Below are 8,258 nucleotides of genomic sequence, written 5' to 3' on the forward strand. Positions count from 1 at the left end.
ATATATTGTCCTGCACTATATACATACATACAGCTCAATTAAATTCTAATTGGAAATCTATACTGTGTCATACTAATTATGCACAAATAATCCTATGCTCATTTTCTAAGCTATTTTTCTTTAAAATAATGAACTCCTGCTATATTTATATACAAAAGTCTCTTAATATTTACCCCACTCAGTCATACAGCTTTAAATACAAGGCCACATCAGTTCCTTCTACTTTCTATAAACTTCCCAGTTTTACAGACATTTGTGCCAGCTGAAAGATGCTCTAACGTGCCTCATTGTACAAGAATTTTACCCAGTACCACTCAGACGTATCAATGTTTTGAAAGAGCTCACAATTAATTTTGTAAATGCATCTAACACACAGCAAATAAAGAACAAAATCTGACTTTTTCTTCAAGAATGAGAAAAATTTTCACTTAGCAATTAAATAGCATAATGGGTTTACACAGCAAGGTCTGGGTAGCAGGGGGAGGCTGCAGGAGCAACCTCTGTGAGAAGACAGAAACAACCAGTCCCAGTCAGCTTAAAAAGAGACCTACTGCCAGACATAGTTGACCCCATCAGTGATGCTGGCAGCACCTACATGATAACATATTTAAGGGTAAAAACGCTGTGCAGGTTTAAGAAAAAATGGGAGAGCAACAACCCTGTAGACACCATGGTCAGTGAAGAAGGAAGGGGAGAAGGTACTTCAGGTGCTGAAGCAGAGATTCCACTGCAGCCCCAGGAGAAGGCTGTCCTTCTGCAGAGGAAGGAGCAGTACAGAGGAGCTATTTATGATCTGACTGCAACCCCCTGTGCCATTCAGGGCATGAAGCAGGTAGAGGAATCAGGAGTGAGAGAGTGCAGATGAGCCTGGGAAGAAGAGAGGGTGAGGGGAAAGTGATTTTAATTTTTATTTTGTTTCTCACCATCCTATTCTACTTTTTATTGGCAACAAATGAATAAGTTTAGACTGCTTTGCCCGTAATGAGCAACTGGTGAGCAACCTGCCTGTCCTTATCTTGACCCACAAGCTTTTTATTTTCTCCTCCTGTCCTGCTGAGGAGGGAGAGTGAGAGAGCAGCTGGGCCATAAGCCAAAATCAACCCACCACAAAATGCTATGGGGGTATTTCTGCATCACAGTTCTCAACAGTTATCCTTCTTTAACAGACTTGACAGAAATAACATTTGCCACAGAATTAGGTACGTACTAGACTCTATAGACTGCCATCTATGTAAAACAAAACTCTTTATCAAGACTCATAAAATATTAATTTAATTTAATTTGTTCTTGAAAAAAAATCTGAAAATAACTCGGAGTTTCAATAATCAATATGCCTTACTTTCTCTCACCTTAAACAACATGGAAAGTAATTAAGGTAATATTTGCTGTTGAATACCAAAGAAACAACAGAGAAGGAAGATAATACCATTTTGGATCTGCTGATCAAATCTAGAAGAATAAGCTGTAAGTGAAACTGGCAGACCTTTGTCTGACTTTTTTTCTTTTGCAATGAGCTTGCTGTTTAATTCCTTTTTAAATTTACACATCAACAGCTCCACAGAACACCTTACCTTTCCAGATGTAAGCAGTTAAAATACAGGGAAATAATTTGTGCCTGAAGTACTTACCTCTAGCATCAAATGAAGATGAAATTAAGCTGGCTGCTGGTTCATCTAAAGGCTTGGATGAAACTTTGCTTTCCACTGAAGTATCTTCCTATAAAAGACAATCAGGTATCATAAAAGTAGGAATAAAACCACTGAGCTAAACAGAAATAAATTAACAACCCATCAACTTGTGCACAGATGAAGGGAATTCTGTAGCCTGAATTTTTTTGTTGTTACTTACATCATTTCGATGCTACAGCATTACAAAATACAAGCAGTTGTGTCTACTGCTTTCCAGGCAAGATTTTCTTATATTTTACAAAAACATCCAAACAAGATTCTAAGAACAAAGAAGAAAAACTTCTAATGTCCCAAGTACATTAAAAACAAAGTCCATCATCAAATTCAAACTAGCACTGAAAACAAACACCAAATTACTGCAGAAAAAGTATTTTTTCCAACATAGGCAGTGTTTCACTGAAAGGCAATGGAAATATTATGCTGTTTGGCCTCTTCACAACTATTCATCTTCTATCATTCTTGAAAATTCTGATTCAATATATGTGACATACTGCTGAACATGTCAGTATTGTACTTACTAACAAAGAGGGAATCAAGGAAATCAGAAAGAGTAAAATTAAATGCTTATGTCTTAATAATATTTTTTCTTCCTTCTGGAATTCAGTTTTTTATTTTTAACTTTTGTGCCTTAGCACAAAGCAATTAAGTACAACATTCCAGACTTTATTTTTTAATCTGTTAAAGCTACTGGAAAAGTGACTGCTTACCTATTTCCAGGCAAGACAGAAAACAAGAAACTGCTGAGAAACCTCAGGAATACACATGCCATGTACAGGAAAGCTAGAAGTCTAAGCCATAGCAGTACCAATCTAAATTCTAACAGTACTTGGCTTTCCCCTATCTACTGGCAACACAGACAACGAAAGAGTAGTGAGAAGGGATAAAAGAGGATACAGCAAGCACTGACACCACCATCTATAAAAAAAACCATAAAACCTCTAGCTATGAATTTCCTTGCTTGCACAGTACATAAATAGGTTTTGAACTACCACAATAAATGTAAAATACTTGCATTAAGAAAGCTTTAAACAAATTTTACAAGTTCTGCAACATGAAAGCATTAGCTAACCTCTGTGTTCAACAAAAGAGACATCTGTGGTTGACTAAGGCACGCAATGTTACTTTCCGCTGAACATATCTGTCCACTTTTATGCTGTGCATTGAGTATCTCACTGCTTCCCAAATTTTGTGACTTGTGGAAATCCAGAACAGTAGCTTCAAATGTGGGTAAAGGAAGAGACTCTGATTTTGGAGTTTGGGTTGACTTCCTGTTTGTAGTTTTATTGGACCTGTCTGAATAAAGCATGTAAAGTCTAAATAATAAAAATTGCTTGCAGTAATTTCTAGGTATGATTTATAGTACACTAATTGACATAACTATAGTAATAATCACAAGAACTATTGGTACACACAGCTCATGCTAAGAAAATAACCTAGCAATTATAAATAAAGTGTATACACAGAACTGACTCAGCAAGCAACTGTAAATTCAGATCTAACTTAGGAAATTTTTTTTAGCAGTTTACATGTTCAATCAGTGAAAAGATATGAACAAAGACACTATCCCTTGTAAGAAAGACATACAGGAAAGAAATACTGTTTCTTAATTTTTCCAGATTCAAAAACATGGTAACATACTGGAGGCTATAACACAGTCAACCATTTTACATCTATTTGATATATTTCTAACTAAACAACATATTTGTACCTGGCTTCATGGAATCGCTGCTGCTTTGGGAGGTCTGGAATGAAGTCCTGTTCACAATTCTGACAGAAGAGTCATCTCCATTATACCTTTTCTTGTCTAACTTTTTCTCACCCTCTTTTGATCTCCTCTGCTGCAAGTATTTGTGACATATTTAGTTGATTTTACTCGAGCTTTGTAAAGTCAACAAGTTTGCCTTGCATCTGGAGCTTGACCATCAAGTCGATATCACACAAATAGTATACCATAACCACAGATAACCAATAAGAATAGGAACAGCCAAGTAGAGATTTGTTATTTAATTTTATCTACCTTGGCAACTGAGCCATTGGTAGCACATATCACAGCCCGAGCAAGTGAGATTATTCCATATGCTTCTAGACAAGTGTACGTTAGGATCTAGGATCTCATTAATCAGATCATTTTCAGTAGTTTAAAATAGTTTGGTCTTAAATTGTCCAGTCTGATTCTCTAAACCTGAATTTGTTCTAAAATAGGGCTAAAATCTTGAAAGTATTCCTATCTTTTGACTAAGCTACTTATTATTGCCAATACTGGACAAGACTGATGACACAACACTCAAAACACCTGAAGCAGACAGAAAGTAATTAGAAAAGATACACCTGTGTGATCCCAGGGAAGGGAATACATTAATCTATACTGTAAAGTCCTGAAAGCCTTGCAATTCTTACAAGAAACATAGTTCGGTGGAGCTGGGCTCAGGAATCAGTACAGCAGTCAAGGAACAAGCACTAGGCTTGCATCTATGTAAAGTATAACTGCATCAAGCTACAAAAGTGACTTAGTTACCTCCTGATTACAGAATGCTGAACTAAACTAAAAGTGTATCTGGCAGCAACATTATATTCTTGAGTGGAAGTACAAGGCATTTCCTGACCTTCAAAGCTAAATTGTTAAAGCTTTAGGAGATGTGATCAAATTAATGCAAAGCTGCAAAGATCATTTATCTTCAAGCTGAAAAAAAAAAAAAAAAAAGAAAAAAAAAAAGATAAAACTATGACAAAGAGATTGCCCAACTGTACACAGTTCAGGCCAACAAAGGCCACAAAACTCCCTCTGGCAGCTAAACTACGTTTATTCATATTATATCACCTGTGCTAGCACTGAGCTAATAATATCCCACACACATCTTCAGTATTTAATTTTTCTCCCAGCAAGAAAACTACTATTTTTACATTTCTAGCTTTTTTAACTTATGTCTAATAATCCAATCTAATAATCCACTTAGGACCTAATCTTACAGTTTTCTGTACACAGGCTTGACCACAGTGAATTTACCAGGTCTCTGCCTAGGGAGTAAGGTCCACCAGCAAGATGACTGAAGAACGGATTAATTGAACCTGCTGGAAACAACAACAGCCTTACAAATCCAACAGACATGACTTCTAACCACAGAGGGAAACAGGTAAATAATACGGAGAATATAACTAATATAACTAATATTGAGAAGCTTCTGTATTTTTTGTTTGAAAATATTATCCAAGGCCTCGGGAGATTGATCCTCAAACAGGCACATAGAAAAAAATCACAGATACCACTTGCCAAACATCTGTTTTGATTAAAAATAACATTTTTAACATGAACCTGTCTTCCCTCTCCACACCAATGCAATTTTCTGCTCTCTTGTGGATTGTTTTCGACCTTCAGCAGGTCTTGTAAATACTCCAGCAGTGGATATGGTCTCATCACTTATGAGCCACATAGCTGACTATAGCCACCAGCTTTTTCAACTCAGGTTCATGGAAGCTGCCACTGGATTCAGAAAAATCCCCTTCCTCCTTCCCCCAAGCCCAGTGAACACAGGAAAGGACAGTTCACAAATTAATGGTCCTTTTTTTTTCCCCTTCAGATGCTGCCTCCTGAAGAAAAGAGAATTAAAATCCCCTTATGTTCTAAAAATACTATTTGAAAAACTCTAGTAATTTAATTTGTAGAATTACATTAACTTCCCTGAAATCTGAAGTTGGGTACATTACTAATATTCTCTTTAAATGCCATTCATTATCAATACAAGAACAGAGAGTGATTATTCACCCTAAAAATGAGCAAAACATAATTTACAAATTATTTTTAAAAACATGTATTTGCTCACCTTTGAAAGATTCTTACTTTCTTGTCTGACTGGAAACATTTGCTCAGCAGATTCACTGACTCTTCCTGAGCCAGTATAGTGTGTTGAGTTGTTAGAAGAGTATGGTGAGCCCACTACTGGATATACATTTGAAATAACATCAGGTGAGTAAGAGCAGCTGCAGTATTCACGGAAGGCAGGATCTCCCAGAACACTATGTGATGGACATCAAGAAAGAGATGAGAAGTCATCCTGGGGCAAATGCTAAGAATACACTTCTTGCCTAGATAAACATATTTCCTGGCTGAAGAATTTGTTTAACACGAAAGCTACATTGTAAAAGAAAACTAATCCACATTACTTCAATGAAGTATTTATTCAATGCTATAGACTGCCTTAAAAAGAATCCGTTTTGTTTTGGTAAACCATGAAGTTTAGCAAATATTTTAAAATACCAGTATTATCTGTTCTCAAATTTCAAAGCTAGTCTGCTTGGCAGTTATAGCCCTCATTTCAGTTTAAGGTTATAAAGATTCTTTGTACTTATTTTCAGTAGGCTTTTTCTTGTGAATCACACCAAAAGTACAGTGTAATTACATGACATGCAGTACATACTTGACTGTAAAAATACGTGTCTTAAATGCCATAACAAAGTAGGAGTTCTTTCTATGTACAAGTGTATATACAAGTATATAGTATATATATGTACATATGTATATGTAGTATATCTTATGGGGTATAAGACATGTATGATATACCGTACAGAATTAGAATATCTTCATTAACTGACCTTAATTTAACCATCACTTATGAAAACACGTCTGGGACATGCCTTTTTCTTTCAAAGGTACACTAAAAGTTCCCTTTCATTTTCCTCCTACATTTTGTATAGAAACCACATGCCAAGATTCAAATTTGATCAGGGAGATAGGAAATTTCATAGCTTAAGAATTAAGCATTTAGTTTTTAAATCTGTTCACTGTGAAGTGACCTATCTCTGCATCCTGGGTAGGCAATGAAAAAAGGAGAAACTTTCCCATCAAAACAAGAGGCTTTCAGATTACATCTTTCTTATTGTCTGTTGCAATTCTGATAGACAATAGTCAGAATACCATTTAAAATCATAAAGGAGACAAATAAATAAGAGCAAAAAAAGCAACTATGGCTCCCTTACTACAAGGCAAAACATTAATCAGAATTTAGCTGCCTGCCAGGTTAAAACCATGAGACAGCCTTATCAGAAAAAAACTTATAGAAGCCTGTAGCATTCCTATTAAACTGCCTCAGGATTATGGGGTTGTGGACAGGAGGTACAGAAGGAGCCCCACACCTTATATAAATGTTTTACAGCACAATAAACCTTCTTTGATGATCTTTCTCTTCCCTTTATAACTGTATCTACTCCAGCCTTGTCACAACACAACCATTCCATGACTGGATTCAGATCCTTCCGAAGGACAAATGAGTCAGATCAACAAATCTGCCTTAATGCTCTGTAACAGTGTAGGCCCATGGGAGGAAGAAACAAGGTACCAGACACATGCCCAAAGAACACATATGCAAAAACCTAAATCATAAAGACAACACTTAAGCATTTCTACTCTAAGAATATTATTGTATCAGAGCACTGACTTTGTAAAGGTATTCAGCATCCAAAACTGGAAAATTAAAATATGTCAAGAAATAAAATTCAGAAAATATACATACTTATCCAAAGATGGTTCCTGAACAAATGGGCAGCGTGTAGTTAAGTACCTAGGAAACACACATGCTTCGGAGGGTTCTGACCATGCCTCTGTTATCACTGCATGTTTTGGAACAAATGGTTTGACCTCTGCAGACAACTTGATGCCCTGAGAAATAAAATGGGTTTTGGCTACATGCATTTGGAGATTACTGTTTTAAGTGAACAATGCTCACCCTTTCGAGCTTGACTGTTACACAAGTGTTAGTTTGCTCTCTCTTAACAAAACAATAAAGCTCACCAAAAACAAATGGAGGAAGAGGGAGAAAAAAAACAGAAGAACTTTACCAAGACGTGATTGCTCTGGAAAGTTTTTTCACTTAATACCCACACTTATTAAATATTCAAAGCAGTCAGTTATAGAAGGGACAGAGGTTTGCTTAACACAAAGTGCAGCAAATGCTATGTTTCTTATTTTAGATTTGAGTAAGCTAAAGCTCGTAACACACACTAACACTGCTATAAAATCAAACTTTGGAAGCATGTCACAATAATGGCTTTGTGTACCCCTGTACTTTAAGGTTCTCTGTCTCACATCAATACTGAAATACAGTCTTTTCACTTCTGACACAACACTCAATTTATTCTACGTTTGCAGGCTAATTTTAAAGACCATCGAGACTGACCACGTGCAATGCAGCGCCGCTGACACTGGTTAAGAATTTGTACACCCGTCTTTAGATTGATCTACCCGTCCTTGCAGCAGGCTCTCCACTCCTTGAATAAGAAGCGGTTTCCGTGAAGTTAGCTGGAAGTACGGAGTTCCGCCTCTCTGTGACGGGCACTGGCTAGCTCTGCATCAGATCTAGACCTCACTGACCCCGATTCTGCCCTTCTAGAAGGACTCCTCTTCCCCGGCCTGGACCAAAGGCTGACTGAAGGCCCCGCGGCGACCCGTGGACATGCAGACCGCAAGGCTGGACGCGGCCGCAGTCAGCCGGCCCTGCGCAGACAGACGCTGGCTTCCGCTTGCCCAGCCGCCTGGTAAAAGAAAGGCAGCTGGCCGCGGGCCAAGGCAGATGGGCCGAG

The sequence above is a fragment of the Chaetura pelagica genome, unplaced genomic scaffold, assembly GCF_000747805.2.
Source record: "Chaetura pelagica isolate M959 unplaced genomic scaffold, ChaPel_1.0 scaffold163, whole genome shotgun sequence".
Classification (NCBI taxonomy): Eukaryota; Metazoa; Chordata; class Aves; order Apodiformes; family Apodidae; genus Chaetura; species Chaetura pelagica.